Source organism: Tasmannia lanceolata, unplaced genomic scaffold, assembly GCF_043159265.1.
Source record: "Tasmannia lanceolata isolate RefF3 unplaced genomic scaffold, GAP_Taslan_0.1 ptg000012l, whole genome shotgun sequence".
In the NCBI taxonomy this organism is placed as follows: domain Eukaryota; kingdom Viridiplantae; phylum Streptophyta; class Magnoliopsida; order Canellales; family Winteraceae; genus Tasmannia; species Tasmannia lanceolata.
The window spans coordinates 26277809-26296572 of record NW_027518689.1 but is presented as its reverse complement, the minus strand read 5'-3'; the positions used below and the strand labels follow the sequence as shown (position 1 = coordinate 26296572).

The 18764-nt window shown below is 35.6% G+C and overlaps 2 long non-coding RNA genes across 3 annotated transcripts; one reads left to right on the top strand and one right to left on the bottom strand.

Moving 5' to 3' along the window:
- Positions 1–405: 405 nt before the first annotated feature.
- Positions 406–18764, top strand: LOC143887764 (uncharacterized). Its single transcript, XR_013254365.1, has 3 exons — positions 406–665; positions 18402–18446; positions 18536–18764. It is a non-coding gene; the product is annotated as an uncharacterized LOC143887764 (long non-coding RNA).
- On the bottom strand, positions 5155–14852 carry LOC143887138 (uncharacterized). Of its 2 annotated transcripts, XR_013254077.1 has the most exons (6): positions 14645–14852; positions 13754–13791; positions 12996–13057; positions 7450–7825; positions 7154–7249; positions 5155–7046 (listed from the first exon to the last, which is right to left on the bottom strand). It is a non-coding gene; the product is annotated as an uncharacterized LOC143887138 (long non-coding RNA). The 2 variants fall into 2 exon arrangements; XR_013254076.1 differs by lacking the exon at positions 13754–13791.

Here is an 18764-nt window from a genome sequence, read left to right as displayed (position 1 = left end):
ATACGGTGTAAGCCCTTATTTTTCAGAAAGTACTGTACGGACCACACTATAGGATGATCCAAACCGTCAATATGATGGGCCATAACGTAAATAGGTTGTGCCCAAAGAGTCATTTCATTAGGATGATCCTAGCCCAACGATCTATAGAGGATTCCATAATTTGGAGTTCATCTATAGATCGGAGGGCTAGGATCATCCTATGGAAATGACTTTTTGGCCACAACTTATTTACGTTATGCCCATCATATTGACGGCTTGGATCATCCTATAGTGTGGTCCGTACAGTACTTTCTTAAAAACAAGGGACTATAAGGGCTTACACCATATAAAATCTCCATTTCCCGATCAGAAATGGTCACATAATCGTTTAACAATCTTACGGTCCTATTCCACGAGAACGCGCTACGCACCCATTGATCTTCGCCGTTTAATCTCTCTCTCCACGTCCACCATGTTCGGGCCGGCAGCTCGTCTTGCGAGCAATTGTCTGCTTGAGACCCGACCAATATTCCGGCAATCTATTCAGCTTACCGTCATTCCTAAAAAACCCCAATTCTCTAAAAAAAAACCCTAATTCTCTCAAAAAACCCTAATTCTCTCTGATTTATCTTTTTTTTGCAGGTCGAATCTTCCCCTCGTGCCTCTTTTACACCGCCCTAATCTAAGTGAGTTCAGATCATTCCACTTCTCTCCATTTCCCCATAATTTCTCTCTACTTTCTGTAGTTTGATTTGATATATTTTATTTTTACTTTTTCAGCATATTGACTCTCCCAATAATCCCTAATTCTGATCTAGATGTCGGAAGGAAAATCATTTTTCGTAAAAATCGTACGATTCAAGTACGATTCGACTTTGAATCGTGTTGTATGTTGAACCCGGAACATGGAATTCACCAATGCGTTGAGCTGTTCCTTGAGTGCCATGAATGCCATGCCGGGATCTACATCTAAACTTTTCTAACCCTAAGAAGGAGCTTCTAGGTAGACCTAGCTCCGGATGCTTGGAGAGGAGAAAAGTTGCCGTGAGGGATATGCCTTTCCTCTATAGAAATATTAGACTACTTGCGTGACCAATCGTGCAATGCATGTTTAATATTTTTGAATGAAAAGAGATAATTACTCATGTTATTCTTATTTTTTACTTTTTATAGTTTTCCCCCTTGTGATTGTGATATATAAATCTGAAAAAAATCTTACGATTTACGATCCGATTTACAATTCGAAACCGATTTTCAGGACCTTGGATTTTCTTTGAGAAAATCGTAGATTCATAACCTGACCCTACCCAAGAAAGTTCCTTAGGTTGTTTCGGGCCGAGTCGGCTTTTTATTATTTAGTGTAGGATAATGAGCAAGTTGAAGGGAAAGTTTTATAAGACAGCTGTGAGGCCAGCCATGCTGTACGGTTCAGAATGTTGGGCCACCAATAAGTAGAATGTGCATAAGATGAGTGTATAGGAGATGCGGATGCTCAGATGGATGTGCGGCCACACAAGATTAGATTGAATTAAAAATGAAGACATCCATAAAAAGGTGGGGGTGACACAAATTGAGGAGAAGATGACAGAGCACCGCTTAAGATGGTTTGGGCATATCTAATGTAGGCTTTTGGATACTCCAATGAGAAGAAGTGACTCATGCCAATTTGATAGAGTAAAAAGAGGAAGGGGCAGATCGAAAGCAACTTGGGTAGAAACAGTGAGGGAAGACTTGAGGGCTAGGAACATAAAAGAGAACATGACCTTGGATATGATAGAATGGAAGAAAATGATCCATGTAGACGAACCCAACTAGTGTCAGGATTAGACTTAGTCAATTTGAGCCGGGTAGATCCTTTCACCTTCTTCATGAAATTTTTCTAAAGGATTCATTAGACGACCCAACTAGTTTGGGACAAAGGCTTAGTTGAGTTGAGTTGAGTTGATATTAGGATAATGACCAATTTCAAAGATTGTAGAAACCGAGAAATTTTAACGCAAAAAATATATAGATTTATATCATCAAATCAAGTGTATAAATTTAAGAAAGAAACTATTTTTTTCTGATCACAAACATTATCAACCCAACAAAAACAATTATATCAATATATTAGAAAATAATTCGCCATGTTATTCAAGAGATATTTAAGGAATTCATAGTACACCATAAGAGTCGAGTTTGGTCGGGTTTCAGTTTTTTGGTTTTTTTCTCTTCAAACCCTACCTGAACTAAGATTGAGTCGGGATTTTCAACCTAAATCCATACCGTACCCAAGACCCATGTTTTCTAAACCCGACCCGGATTATTTTCGGGTCGAGTCGATGCGGGCCAGATAAACCCAAGTTGCAGCCCTACTAATAAATCCCCACATGCCACATGGCGTGGGAGGGGTAGCTTTGCCTTTTTCATAGAGAAAATAGCCAAAAAGGGAAAATTTTCTATTCTTTAAAAGTTCAAGATTAAAAAATAAAATAAAATTAAAATGCTTTTACCTCATCATAATAATGGAGATTTACTCCCTTCTGTGAATGAAGATGCTTATCGAACGACGACAAAAGAGAGTGAAAAGATGCTGTAGTGTAGGGAAAGTGAAAAGATGACAAAACTTTCTATTGCCTAACATAACCCCAAACAATAATCTGCCTTTAACTGTTCTACAAATTCAAATCCTTAAAACCATCAAAAGAAGAAAGAAAGAGAATTCCAAGGAAAAATATGCACTGGTGAAAAATGAAGAAACAAAGGTATAGGATACATTGGTATTGTAATGTTTCCAGATAGAGTGTCAATAAATCAATGTGGTAAATTGACATGTGGAAGAAACCCTGATTGGATGTCAACAAATTCCGGTGTCAACAAATAACACTGTTACTAGGGCTGCAACAGGGTTGGGTTTTTCAAAACCCTAGCCCAACCCTGGATCCCATTATCTCGGCCCTGACCCGCCCTGACCCTGAGTCAGGGCCGGAAAACCTCAACCCATTACCCGCCCTACAGGGTATTGTGCTGGCCCTGGCCCGCCCTGATTGGGCAGGGCCGGGCCGGCCCTAATTGACCCTAGTGCAAATACCTGTTAAGAGTGCCAAAAATAAAGCAACCACTTATCATATGGAGCAAAATGATCAATAAACAGAGAAAGGGAACAAAATAAGACAATAGGAATTCAACAACATGACGGGCAACAGAGACAATTAATAATAATAATCTAAAGAAACATCAATCCAAGATAATAGAAAACATTAGCAAAAGAAACATGCACAGATGGTTCAATTCTATAATAGAAAACTCAGGGTCGGGCCGGGTCAGGGTACCCGAGGCATAAACCCAAAACCCGCCTGACCTGAGTCAGGGTCTAAAAAAATGAACCCTGACCTGCCCTCAGGGTTAGAAAATCCAGCCCTGACCCTGTTCGGGGTCAGGGTGGGTCAGGGCTGACAGGGCCAAACTTGCACCCCTAACTGTTACACTTCTTACTAAAATAAACTTATTATTGGGCTCCATTCCAGTGTCGTTTATAAGATCAGATCCGCTGTGGAAAAAACCCTAATTGGTTGATACAGTTATAAAAGTTTCGGTGTGGATCCCGACATGGCATTCATGACACTCAAGGAACAGCTCAACACATGGCGTTCATGGCACTCAAGGAACAGCTCAGCGCATTGATGAATTCCATATTCCTGGAGGTAGAAAACCGTTTTCCAGTGGATTTTTCATCGATTTTATACTCTTCTAGGGGTTTGTGCTGGATTTTTTTCTTGGAATTCTCTTTCTTTCTTCTTTTGATGGTTTTAGGGATTTGAATTTGTAGGACATCACCATTGGTTAAAAAATTGCGTGAGTCCATTGCTCAAAACCGGTGAAAGGCGGATTACTGTTTGGGGTTATGTTAGGCAATAAAAAGTTTTGTCGTCTTTTCATTCTCCTTACACTACATCGTCTTTTCACTCTCTCTTGTCGTCGTTCGATTAACGTCTTCAAATTCAATGAACTGAAGGGAGTAGATCCCAATTATTGTGATGAGGTAAAAGCATTTTATTTTAATTTTTTTAATTTTAAACTTTTAAAGAATAGAAATCTTTCCCGTTTTGGCTATTTTCTCTGTGAATATTCCAAAGCTACCCCTCCCACGCCATGTGGCATGTGGGGATTTGTTAGTAGGGCTGCAACTTGGGTTTACCTGGCTAACGTCAGGTAGGGTTTCAGGTTGAAAACCCGACTCAATCTTGGGTCGGGTAGGATTTAAAGAATAAAAAAATCAGAAAACCGAAACCGGACCTGACTCAATTCTTATGTTGTACAATGAATTTCTTAAATATCTCTTGAATAACATAGCGAATTATTTTCTAATATATGGATATAAGTGGTTTTATAGGGCTAATCATGTTTGTGATGAGAAAAAAAGTTTTTCTCTTAAATTTATACACTTGATTTGATGATATAAATCTAGAGATTTTTTGCGTGAAAATTTGTCGGTTTCTACAATCGTTGAAATTGCTCATTATCCTACGCTAAATAATAAAAACCCGACCCGAACTAACCTGAGGAACTATCTTGGGTAGGGTCGGGTTATGAATCTAGGGTTTTCTTTGGTTTTCTCAAAGAAAACCCAAGGTTCTGAAAATCAGATTCGAATCGTATCGAATCAATCGGATAGTAAATTGTAAGATTTTTTTCATATATATATATATATATATATATATATATATATATATATATATATATATATATATATATAAACTAGTTGCAGACCAGTGCGATGGACGGGGCGAGGAGAATATTATGCTTTAAAACTGTTTTAAAATTAAAGATGCATTCTTAAAGAGATCCATGAGGATAAATGTTGACAACCCTATATAAATAAAAGAAAGAAAATCTAAATGTACAAATTTCAAAAGAAATCAATGCAGTGTGTGTACAATGCAATATCAACAAATTCATAGAATCAGAGTAGAGTGTGTACAATGCAACATCAACAAATACATAGAATCTTTCCTAATCAACAGCTGAAAACACAATGGCCAATAGGTATTACTGCAGTTTCGCATAATGTACTGATCAGATCTTATATGTGTATTGCTTTGTACAAATACAAATTATTTAGATGCATAGCAAAAAAATAATAAAGTTGATGCATTTACCATCCATCGAGATGCTCTTTGAATATCCTGTCAAATGTGCGGCAGAGTTATAAAAATGGTACGCAGTTGAGCCCGGGGACAAACAATGCAGCAATAGTTATAAAATTCAAATCTAAATGCTCCCTCATTTCTTGAATAAATGAAAGTCAGCAGAATAATACGTTGATTATATAACTGTGTGAAAATTAAAGAACCGTATCTATTTGTGTATAAAGCAACATATGCCGTTGGATTTGCTTTAAATTGTATAATAGAAAGTACCAAAACATAGAGAAGGAGCAATCTAGTCTAGTTCCCTGCTTACAGATGTGTAAAGAGAGAAGTTATGTGAGTTCTTTGTAATGCAAGTATAATTGCATTATTTTTCAAAGTACTGTAACAAAAAAAATCTAAAACAAAACGTTATAGAGATAAATAGGGAGAACAACCAAAAGAACCCCATCTAAATGTTCTTTTATTACTTGGAAGCTTAGTTATCAATTCCGTTCCGTTCCGGCCGGAACGCACCGGAATTCCGGTTCCGGTCCGGATTCCGGAACGGAATGCCCATATTTTCCGTTCCGGTCATTCCGACCGGAATTCCGGCGGAATCCGGAATTCCGGCGGAATGGGGTTGGAAAGTTGGAAAAATAAAAAAAAATTCAAAAAAAAATCCAAAAAATTACAGAAATGCCCTTATGGCTGTTGGGGAGTGTATTTTACATATTTACCCTCGTTTTATGACGGTGGGGGTGTTGTTTGGAAGGCTATTTTCGTCTTTTTGCAAAAAATTAGAAAAAAATTCAAAAAATTCCAAAAAAATCCCCTCGCCGGAGTGGAACAAAAATTCCAAAAAATTTACCATACCCACTGGATTTTTTCATATTTTTAACTATTTAAAAAAAAAAAAAATTCCCCTCGCCAGAGCGGAACGAAAAGTTTCAAACGAAACGCCGAACGAAACGGCCGAAACACCGAAACGTTCCGTTCCAGTAGCTAAAACGGAACGGCGACCGGAACGGAATTTATAACTAAGCTTGGAAGTGAAGATGAAGAAGCTTCCTTTTCAACAGCATCTATATTTATGGGTATATAACGTAGGTACATAGCAAATGACCATTTCTCTGGTGTGTTGTAAAAGCAATAATCTCACCTCTTTGCTCTCTCTTGCATTAGGCAAATCGACATTTTTTTTCATGAGTGCCAAATATGCCCTAAAACACTTGGCTTGACATGAGCATTAGAGTAGCTTTTGATAGTCGGATTGGAGATAAAATCGTAGTTGGAAGTCAAATTAAAAAATTCTTCTGTGCTAGTATCAATATTGATAAAACAACAACAACCTAGTTTATCATATGAAATGATAATGATACAAGAAGAAAAAAGAATCACCATATAGTTCAAACATTGCTAATGAAACTGTTAGTACGTGTAGGTAGACATGTACTAATAGAAACAAACCCTTAAAACCAATTGGGCAAATCCACAAACTGATTTTTTTCTCAATTAAACTAAATTAAAGAATCCATGGCAGGTTCTATTAAAGCACCCAAGCATTCAACTACATTTTTCAAACTCAATTTTTTTCAACGTGGAGATTTTTTCAGATAAAAATTGTAGGAAGCAGGACACAGCAGTATATGCGAAGCGCAATCTTGTTACATTCCAAATGAACAATAGCAAACACAACAACAGCATCAAAGAGCCATTTGATCTGAAATGAAAAAAAGACAGTCACCGAATAGAGGAAATCGGAGAATAAAACTCTCAGGAGTGTCCATCTCCAAGCAAATATTTAAGTAGCTGGACACATTCAAGGGCTTGTTGACCATTCTTGAAGAAGTGAAGTAACTTGTACTTATTTTTTCAATATTTTCATGACAAACCTGTTTCGTATCATGGCGCAGACCTAAATCCGCCTGCTTTTCATGGAACGTTCAACAAAAAAACCTAAAATAAGAAAAAAACAAAGAGATAAGTCATCATATAAACTATAAAAAAATGAGCATGGGAGATTTCCAGAGCAGATAAGGGCAAGATATGAGTACAAAACTAACTTTGTTAGTTGGAATGATAGATGGTCTAGTTGCCTGCCTCGATTCCTTCTTCCAACAGACTCGACCAGGCCTCTTTCTCCTACGACCAGTGTTTTGCTGACAACAAACCCACATCGTCAATTATTCTCCCAAAAGAACCACATAGGTGAAAGAAAACCACACCTTCAATCAAAATCCCATACAATGGTAGCTAATAAAGCATTCCATAGTCAAGAAATAAAAAACTCGATAAATATAAGCAATGAACAAAGACTTTAAAAAAAATCATTAAACATTAAAAAGAAAGATAACATTACAAAGATACGTGTCCTCGAAAGAAAAAGAACCCTTGTTTTCTTCAGCTCAACCTGGGTTGCATACATAATTCACAAAGTCAAAGCAAACTACAACCCACATAATGATCTCGATCTGTATATGTAACGACCCGGATTTTTAGATGTAACTCTAAACCCGGACCGTTAACAAAAAGGCAACAAAAATTCAATTAAAAGTTTACTTTTACTAAAGAGTCTAATAAGAGCATTTGGCATAATAACAAAAAACAGAAACAAAATAAGAATAAGACGAATAGCCGCCCAGGCCACATGGCCACACCAATTACTATATCCTTGCTCTTGCAATTCTCGATTTTCTCATTAGCATTTGTCTCAATGTCATCATTTGTAGCAAAACCTGTGGAGGATCTTTTGTGTTAGTTCAAATAACTATGTAGACTCATTCGGTACTTAAACAAATATAACTAAACAATTCTTGAATTTAAAGCATACAACTTAATTCATTAGTGAATATGTGATAACAATTATTTCAAATTGAAACATGAGATATTAATAAAAGAACACGCATAATATCCATTAAATGTGAATCTACTGATCTCATAAAACATACAACATTTTACATTTAAGAGGTTTATGTTTATTATTAATTTAATGCATAAGACGACTCCCCAAAGCAATCCAGCTCCTCATAGCTCGTTACCTTGCGTCCAATACGTTCTATTACCCTCGTCTACAGGTAGTGGGCATGAATGACTTTTTACGACATGCTTAATAGCCACTCTGCCTTTTGACATCATGGTCTAGGAGGATGCATTTACCGCGAAGAGGGTGCTCTAAAACCCAAGGCCGGCTTGGAATTCTATGATTCCTGGACGACTCATACCTCCGCCCAATCCACCAAATTATTTTCCCAAGCCTTTGTTTGTTACCCGTTTTTCTTGCATATCATCCGTATTCTTTTTCTTTTCAATATCTTAAAGATATTTTTAGCAATTTTCTTGCTTCCCACATTTTCTTTTTCCTTTAATAAGGAATCTTAACATTCATCTTTTTTTTTTGAGCTACTGGCATAGCATCATTTTCCAATATTTGCTGCATGCTACTAATATTACCAAACACAAGAGCGAGATGCATATTAATAAGAAACAATCATCTTAACTACATCATTAGCATGAACAATTCTATGTCTACTAAGAATTTTCATTGCATGCATATAAATCAATCATTGCTTTAGAGTACAAGTATAGGGCACCGTCACCTACCTTAAATTCAAAGTTGACTTTGTGAGAGAGTCTGCTAATTTCTAAATGAGTGGAGGATGATGATTAACCTGAAAGTAAGAGACCACACACACAATAAGTTTTCCGTTAAATTTTTCTTTAACTCTTACCCTAGGATAGTTGGAGTGTCATAACTTTTTACGTTTTGTTCTTTAAATTCTATTCCCAAAGATTTCAGTGTCATACAACCAAAAGATACACTCATGGGTATTAATACCTATGCGTAATTCATATACTGATCAGATTCTTAATTATTTGCATCATATTTCTATATATAATATATATATATGTGAGGAAAATGATTGTGAGTTTGAAGCTCATATATAGCTTATATGAGCTTGAGGGCCCAAACACATGTGGGCCCACATTGTTAAGATGATCTAAAGCATTCATTTGAAAGGCCCTTACATAGATAGCATGTGTACAAAAAATCAGCTCCATAGGATCATCCTAACCCATCCAAAAGTGGAGTGCAAAATGGACAGACACTGTTTGCCACAAATCTGCCCATTTTTGCCCTCTGCTTTTGGACGGGTTAGGATGATCCAATGGAGCTGATTTTTGGTACTCACCCTATCTATGATGGGGCCTTGCAAATGAATGGTTTGGATCACCACAAAAAATGTGGGTCCCATGTGTTTGGGCCCTCAAGCTCATATAAGCTATATATGAGCTTCAAGCTCACAATCATTTTCCTCATATATATATATATATATATATATATATATATATATATATATATATATATATATATATATATATATATATATTATATATATATATATATATATTATATATGTACTTGGGTAAAAATCATGTTAGGGGCTGTTTTTAACAAAAAGACAAGTACGAACAATTTATACAAACACTAGGTCTTCCTCCGAAAGAAAAATAATTATATGATTTATCAAGCATATCACGTATGGGCTGATTTTTAAAGGACATAGTTTTTTTACATCAAATAAATCACACTGTTTGGAAGAAAAACACATGCTTTGATATCTAGGAAACAATTCTTTAGTATATATATACATAGCATGCTCATGATGAAATTTGTGGAAAACCAAAGCTTCTATTATATATATATATATATATATATATATAGAGGAAACTGTTGAGCTCACCAAACTTATGGTGAGCTAGCTTGCCCAATCACATGGGTCCCACATTTTGGGGAGTGATCCAAACCATTCATTTGCAAGGCCTTATCATAGATAGGGGGTGTACCAAAAATCAGCTCCATAGGATCATCCTAACCCCTCCATTTGTGGAGGACAAAAATGGGGCAGATTTGTGTCTGTCCATTTTTGTCCTCCACAAATGGAGGGGTTAGGATGATCCTATGGAGCTGATTTTTGGTACACCCACCATCTATGTAAGGGACTTTCAAATGAATGGTTTGGATCATCCTAACAAAGTGGGCCCCCATGTGATTGGGCAAGCTAGCTCACCATAAGTTTGGTGAGCTCAGTTTCCTCATATATATATATATATATATATATATATATATATATATATATATATATATATATATATGTATGATTTTTTTTATAAAGATCAGATCAAGTGAGTCCTATATTAAGCCCTATGGCTGTTTTTCCATAAAATCAGCATGCTTATAATTAGTATCATGTAGAAAAGATGTTATTTTAATAAAGATCAGATCAAGTGAGTCCTATATTAAGCCATAAGATGTTATTTTAATAAAGATCAGATCAAGTGAGTCCTATATTAAGCCCTATGGCTGTTTATCAAAAGAAAATCTTGATTCGAAAGAAAAACAGCTTTGAACCCTAATTCGAAAGAGATTTAAGGAAATAAAAAATCAAACACTATGAATCACAAGCAAAAACACACATAAAAGATTTTAGGCACTTACTCGAAACAAGAATAGGGTTTGAAGATCAATCCCTCTTCTCCTTTTCCTTTTCTTCTTATCTCTCTCTCTCTCTCTCTCTCTCTCTCTCTCTCTCTCTCTCTCTCTCTCGGTTTTTGGACGTGCACAAGTAGGGTTGCAAAAGCCCATGTTTTGGGTTTTTAATAACTAATGAGTTTTGTGCTTAAAGTGGGTTTCCCAATTAGATTTAATATTAAAGGTTAGTTTCTTAATCCAAGTTTTCCACAATTAGCAAGAGTCCATCTTTATTAAACTCCCTATGGGTGTACTTATCAAATTTAACAACTAAACTAAAGTTTTTAAATAAAATTAAAAACCCAAAAGTAGCCTAATAAGACAAAACTCGTAACTATGCCTAACCCTAACAGAAAAAGGGTCATAACTTGCTCAAATTACTTCCGAATCTCTAAATCTTGGATCTTTTGGATAGGTATTCGAAATACCCATCTACTGGGACCAAAATTATGTCGAACGGACAAAATTTGATGCCCCAAAAATTGGTTATACTAAAAAAAGCGAAAATACATAGTGATTTTTGGTCTGCGGATCTACGGTCTAGATTTAATTAAGGTTATTAACTTTCTAGGCCCGTGTGGGGCCGAGTCTTTATAGCATAGTGCAGGCTGTATTCCACTCCGAATCGAATTTGTCTTTTACAATTCCTCAGATTCCCATTCACATTCATGTCCCCATTCCAAGGGCATGGCCAATTTGTCAAAAATTCCAAAGTAATAGAGAGGTGAGTTGTTCCAAACTGCTAAAGCAATGAGATCACAAAAATCCAATCAATATGATACATCAGAGAAGATCAATATCTAGTTAGGAAGAATATTATAATCCAAGTATTTCTGTGGCAATGGAAATATCAATTCCATTCAGCTAGCTAATAAATAAAATCAATTCCATCCAGCTACAGCTACAACATTATGCTCCTAAAGTATTTTTATTGATAAGCATTTTGGAAAAATGAAACAGATGCCAAATATTCAATTAAGGACATAATATAAAGTGTATGATAGGGACCTTCATATGGTTTTCATTGATTTGGAGAAAGCGTATGATAGGGTTCCCAGGAATGTTATGTGGTGGGTCCTTGAAAGGAAAAAAGTGCCTACTAAATATGTTGATGTGATTAAGGATATGTACGATGGAGCAGTAACGAGTGTCAGAACCACGGATGACACGTCTAGTGAGTTTCCAATTACAATAGGATTGCACCAAGGATCAGCTCTAAGCCCTTATCTTTTTGCGCTAGTTATGGATGAGCTTACGGAGGGTATCTAGGATGAGGTGCCATGGTGTATGTTATTTGCAGATGACATAGTATATTAATCAACGAAACCAAAGCAGGAGCAAATTCTAAGTTAGAGTTATGGAGACCTACTTTGGAATCCAAAGGTTTTAAATTGAGTAGAACTAAGACATAGTATATGGAGTGCAACTTTATAATGTAAGAAGGCGGGACGAGGATGTAGTAAATATGACTGGACAGGAGGTACTTAAGAGGGATATCTTTCGCTATCTTGGTTCAATTCTACATAAGGAGGGAGAGATTGAAGATGATGTTAACCATAGAATAAGAGCAGGTTGGTTGAAGTGGAAGCTCGCTTCAGGAGTTCTGTGTGATCGTAAAATCCCTACCAAGTTGAAGGGCAAGTTTTATATGACAGATGTGAGGCCAGCCATGCTGTACGGCTCAGAATGTTGGGCCACCAAAAAGCAGCATGTGCATAAGATGAGTGTAGCGGAGATGCGAATGCTTAGATGGATGTGCGGCCACACAAGGTTATACATAATTAAAAATGAAGACATTCGTAAAAAGGTGGGGGTGGCACCAATTGAGGAGAAGATGAGAGAGCACCACTTAAGATGGTTTGGACATATCCAACGTAGGCCTTTGGATGCTCTAGTGAGAAGAGGCGACTCGTGCCAAATTGATGGAGTAAAAAGAGGTAGGGGCTGACCGAAAACAACTTGGGAAAAAACAGTAAGGAAAGACTTGATAGCTAGGAACATAATAAAGAACATGACCTTGGATAAGATAGAATGGAAGAAAATGATCCACGTAGAAGAACCCAACTAGAGTCAGGATTAGAGCCGGGTAGATTCCTTTCACCTTCTTCATGAAATTTTTCTAAAGGATTCATTTAGCCGACCCCAACTAGTTTGGGACAAAGGCTTTGTTGAGAAGGACATAATAGAAAGTAAAAATTATCATCAAAACAAACCTTAAGTGTGTATGAGCATCAACACCATTCCAATCCCCTTGATTTTCAATGTATAAAAGGCAATGAGAAGATGACAAATAATGCTATGAAAACAATGTCATTACATATAAAAATGTAAGGAAAAAAAGTGAAAGGATTTGAGAAAACAATTGCATTACATACCTGTAAATTTTTTTATGAAAACAATTCTCTTTCTTGTCTATGAAAACAATTCCATTACATACCTGTAAAAATCACAATGTCTCAGTCGCTCTCTTTATCCCATCAATTCAATATTAGTTTATCATGGACTTGGTGGTCGTAGAATGAAAATGGATGTCACTAATTCAAAAGTTTTTTTTTATTGATTGAGTGTTAGAACAATGAAACAAACCCCACATTATGATATTAAGGACAAACGGTAGTAGAAAGTAAATTTTTTTATCAATACAACATGTAGTTTGTGTGAGCATCATCACCATTCTAATCACCCTGATTCTCCAGAAATGGTTCAACAATATGTTCTCTCTTTTATTTGAATGATTATAGAAGCTTAATGGAAAAGTGAGAACATCACAGCTAAATGAATGACTCAAACACCACCCAAATCAGGAAAACAAGGGCCCATTTCTTGTCTATGAAAAGAATCTCGTTAATCCTGTGAAAATTTAGGGAAGCAGAAAGTTAAAGGGAGTAGAGGAAACAGAGCCTCCATTCATAGTTTGTAAAAGCACCACCACCATTCAAATCAACCTAATTTTCAATAAAGCAACAATTAGACAATATGTTCTTCCTTTTCTTCTCTAAGAAAAAAAAATCACATTACATAGTTGAAAACAGTTTTTTTATTGATTATGGAACAATGAAACATAACTCGCATTTTGAAATTAAGGAGTCGGAGTAGATGGTGTAGAAAGTAAAAAATTTCAACAAAAACAAACCTATAGTTTGTGTTAGCACCAACACCATTCCAGTCACCCTGATTTTCATCAAAGCAACAGTTAAATAATATGTTCTCCATTTTATTTGTGTGAGCATAAAAATCAAATAGAAAAGTTATTGGCAATGTATAAAAGGGAATCAAAGCAAATAAATGACAAAAACATCTAAAAACAAATCAGATAAAGGTCCCCTTTCTTATCTATGAAAACAATCCCTTTACATACCTATAAAAATTCATGGAAACAAAGTGTGAAAGGATTTGAACAAAGGAAAAATAGCCTCCTTTAATGAATATGAAAATAATCCCGTAGGAGCAAAATCCATTTGTAAAAACAAAAAAGACCTACCTCCTGCTTGTTTGGTTTTGTTTTGGGAAGGTTTAAGTGTTAGAGAAGGCAGTGATGGAGGGAAAAACTTTTTGGTAAGGGTAAACATAGAAAGAAGAAAGAATAGGAGTAAAATAGGTCGTTTTGGTGCCGAGCTGTCGGTGATAAAAAACCAAGAAATCGCCCTCTTCGGCGAGAATTATGGAGAGATATATGAGATTGCTTGCTATATAGAGAGAGTTGCCAAAAGAATTGGGTGTTTAGACTGTGTTATTAGCAAACCAATACAGAGGAATTCCGTTTTACTTATATACGATTCTCTTTTGAAAAAGTTAGCTGAGAAATGGCTTTCTGCAAAATTGCCTTGAAATTTCCTTGAATTAAATGATGAATAAAACATTATATGGCCATAATTTAAGAAGTTAAAAAAAAAGTAGATGGCAATAATAAGCACATAGCCCCGTATTTTCATGATCTAAAGCCCAAATATTGTGATTCTCCGTGTATTGAACTAAAATTCATAAGAAATTATGAATGAAAAAAAGAAAAGAAATTAGAAATTACCTTTTTTGTTGGGGACAGAGAAAGTAGGAAGACTATTGAGAAAGAGAGACATTTTAGGAAGATTTGTGATAAAATCTACTTCCCATGCGTATAGGGATAGAATATATAAGAAGTCCTCAGACTTTTAAAATGCCCACTTTGACGTACAAACAACTGTATCCGAAGAAAATTAGTAGGGATGCTGTTTGAAAAGTTCAGAAGAGATAGAAGTAGAAAGACTTTTGGAATTCCAACTTTTGAAATTCCGTGTAGATACAGAGGGGGTGCTACGTTGCCTAGCGTTCCACATGCATATATACTAGTGGGACCAACCGTGCGTTGCACGGTTTGAAAGTTATTTTATATTGAAACAAAAACGTTGGAAATTGAAAGCTGCTTAAAGAACAAAATAGATGGGTGAAGCAGTAAGATGGTTTGTTTAACCTTGAGAAATTGAAAGCTTATTAACACATGCATTTCTGAATCATCACTGTGGCCTTGAATGATAAATAAATCATATTGTTGGATTGATGAAGTGGTTTGTGTTTTATTTTAAAATCGCATGAATTTATCTACACCCAATAGAAGGAATGAGTATAAGAAAATAAATAAGTCAAATAATATAGCATAGAGAAATCAAGATTCAGTTAAAATCATTTAGGGCAATCAAGATTCAGTTCAAATCAATTAGGTCCTATTTGAATTGCAAGAAAAACATTTCTGACAGAAAATTCGTGTTGCATTTTTTTTTTCTGAAGAAATCACACATATTCGGTAAATTTCTTCAATTTTGTTCTTGTGAAAAATATGTTAGTATATTGAAACATGAAGAGAGTACATTCAGATTTCCTGGTCAGCTAAAGATGAAAAGAAAAAAGAAAAAGAAAAATAGGATAGATGGGTTTCACATGTACAAAAACTGGGCATAGTTTCTTACAAACAGGGCATCACAACGGTTTTCTTCAGATGGATTAGTGATCATGATTATACACATCCCTTGTGGGACCCTTGAATATGTTTGAATTCAATCCTGAGTGTGATCTTAGGATTAATCAGACTATTGCATACATTCAATTAATTTTTAATTTGCTATTCTCACATACGTGCATGTATAATCAGAGTTTTTATATCGTGTAAGCCCGCATTGTCCAGTATTTTTCAAAAAGCACTGTACGGCTTACACAATAGGATGATCCAAACCATCCATTTGATGTGCCACAATGTAAATGACTTCATGTGCCCAAAGTAAATGCATAATAGAAACAACTTTAGGCCTTTGATTTGTGGACACGGAGTGTCGCCTGCCAACACGGAAAACCCCCAAACTTTAGAAACGGGGACACAGCTAAAATAGAAAGCATATGTAATCATGATTTGTTGATATGGATTCGTGTGTCCAGTTTCGACATGGATACGAGTTGTGTCTAAATGAGGTAAACATAATATTCAATAAAAAAACAAAATGTCACACTTGACACGGTACAAAAACATGTCCACACACCCACATTAAGTCTAACAATTCCAGCAATACAAGTAAAAGTGTCCAAAGGAGTGTCGACACGTCACACTTGTGGACACGCATGTCGTCTCGGACACGGAAGGACACGTGAGTCGGCAATAAATTTGAAGTGTCGGCCAAATCATAGCTTTAGGATGTGATCATGCAAGTCGACAATTAAGATGAGAGAATTAAGAAGCCTTTCCCTTCTCCAAGTTCATGAACTGAGAAATGAAAATAACATTAATCAATATCTTAAAAAATAGAAAGGTTTAGATGAAAGAATAGGCAGATACTTCAATCAAAATTACTGCCAGAATTTTATGAACAAAATCAAATTATAAGGTGTGAAACAACCAATTACTCCAAAAGCTTACGCGGTTGGAGATGGCTGTATTTAATCTTTTATATTTTAACACTCCCTCTCACGTGTGGCCCCTCTTTTGTGTAGGCTATTACATGTGTATTAATATCAAGGAGTTTTAAAATCAGGACCTTTGCTCTTTGCTTTGATACCATGTGAAATTGCTCCAAAAGCTTTAGCTATTGGTGAGGGCCTTATTTAATCTTTTATACTTTACCATAAGGAACCATTCAAAAGAATCAAAGTTTTAGGGTTTAGGAGCCATCTCAAGTAAAAATTAAATTAAACACAAGCACATCTCATAATCAGTAACAATAACCAAAAAATCAGTAGGCAAAATCAAATTCAATCACTCACCTCATCCCAGAATTTTAATAGCAAAGTCAAAGTTTAAGGAATCATTAAACAAAATCAAAGTTTAAGGGTTTAGCATAAAATGCTATAACCATCACAAACTTCTAATAAAAGAAAAAACAGAAACCTAGTCCTAAAACTCACATGGAAACCAAGGAACTGTCCTTCATAAGGTTAATGCTGAGGCTTTTGAAACTCTCTCTTGAATAATGCCGAGATGCCTTTCTCTAATCTGTACAGGCTTTCATCATTGCAACTAACTCCTATCCTGAAAAAAATCGACACAGGAATAATAGTAAAACATATATTACCCAATCACACCAATGTATTTATTAGAGAGAGAGAGACATTGAAATTATCCTTGCAGATATATACTTTAGTCTCCTTAAAATTATGAAGAATTGTAGGTAATCTTTGTCTTCAAATCCATACGACTCGATTTCGCTTTGCTTTCCGCCCCTATCATTTTGCTAACATGAGACCCTCGGTTTCACTCGGATTCATTTCTATTAAAGCAAAGCTGTATTCAAATTTGAGATATGTTCTCGCAGAAAATGAATTTCAAGAATTAGCAGAAGATCATAGGTTTTCTTTCTATATATTAAACGAATTTGCAGAGACATGAGATATATTTGGCTGAATCAAGAAGATTGAGGTTTTCTTTTTTCTCGTCTTTGCAAAAATTTACAGGGATTTGATATATTCTTTGCGGTGCAGAGGGCAGAGAGAGAGAGAGAGACAGCTGTGTAGAGAGAGAGAGAGAGAGAGAGAGAGAGAGAGAGAGAGAGGCTTACACCATAATTAGAAAATGGAAATCTGATTAAAGAGGATTTCATTAGAAGTATACCAAATGTTTTGGAAACATAATGGGATGGTTTCTTAGTATGAGAAACATTCCAATTAAAGAGGCTCTTCAAATATATGGAAACATAATTGGGTGGTTTGTAAGTATACGGAATGTTGGATGCCACGTAGATCTAATTGTGGGATGGGGAGTTGTCCACGTATGCGTGAACAGTGAAACCCCCATCCTGCTATATTATAATAGATTTTTAGATGAGGAAAACTATAAAAAAGTAAAAAATAAGAATAAAATGAGTAATTATCTATTTTTCATTCAAAACTATTAAATTAAAAGTAAAATTCTATGATTAGTAATCTAAAGAACAAATGATATCCATCGTACACTCAATCACTAAACAAAGCACATTTATACTCATCATACAATAAATCATACAATAAACAAAGCATATACTCAATTCTATAATAATCATCATACAAATCTACAATTAATCATCATACAAAGAAATTCCACCAATAAACAAAGCATATTGAAATGATTTTCATATTGAAATCACTATTAGTTCTCAAAATCCCAAACATACAAAATCGTAAAAAAGAATGGTAAAAATCACACCATTCAAAGTCGAATCATACTTGAATCGTACGATTTTTACGAAAAACGATTCTTCCTTCCGACGTTTAGATCTAGATCCAAAGCCCTAAGTCTCTCTCTCTCTCTCTCTCTCTCTCTCTCTCTCTCTGATTTCTCTTTTTTGCAGGTCGAATCTTCCCCCTCGCGCCCCTTTTCCACCGCCCTAAACTATGTGAGTTCGGATCATTCAACTTCTCTCGATTTCCCTGTAATTTCTCTCTCCTTTCTCTAATTTGAGTTGTTTTTTTTGTACTTTTTCAGCATATCGACTCTCTCGATAACAATCCCGACGTTCCGTGGGATTTCACCGATGCAAACAAGGAAAGGGTTAGGGTTTTTTCTTGCCCCATTTTTGTTTCATTTGTTTTAATTTATCAGTTTCTGATCTTTTAATTGGTGAGAATTAGGGATTTGGATCTTATGCTGCTAGAAATTGACCTGGTTATGTCTCGTCTTAGATTAGAAAAATAAAATCAGATACAATGCTCTT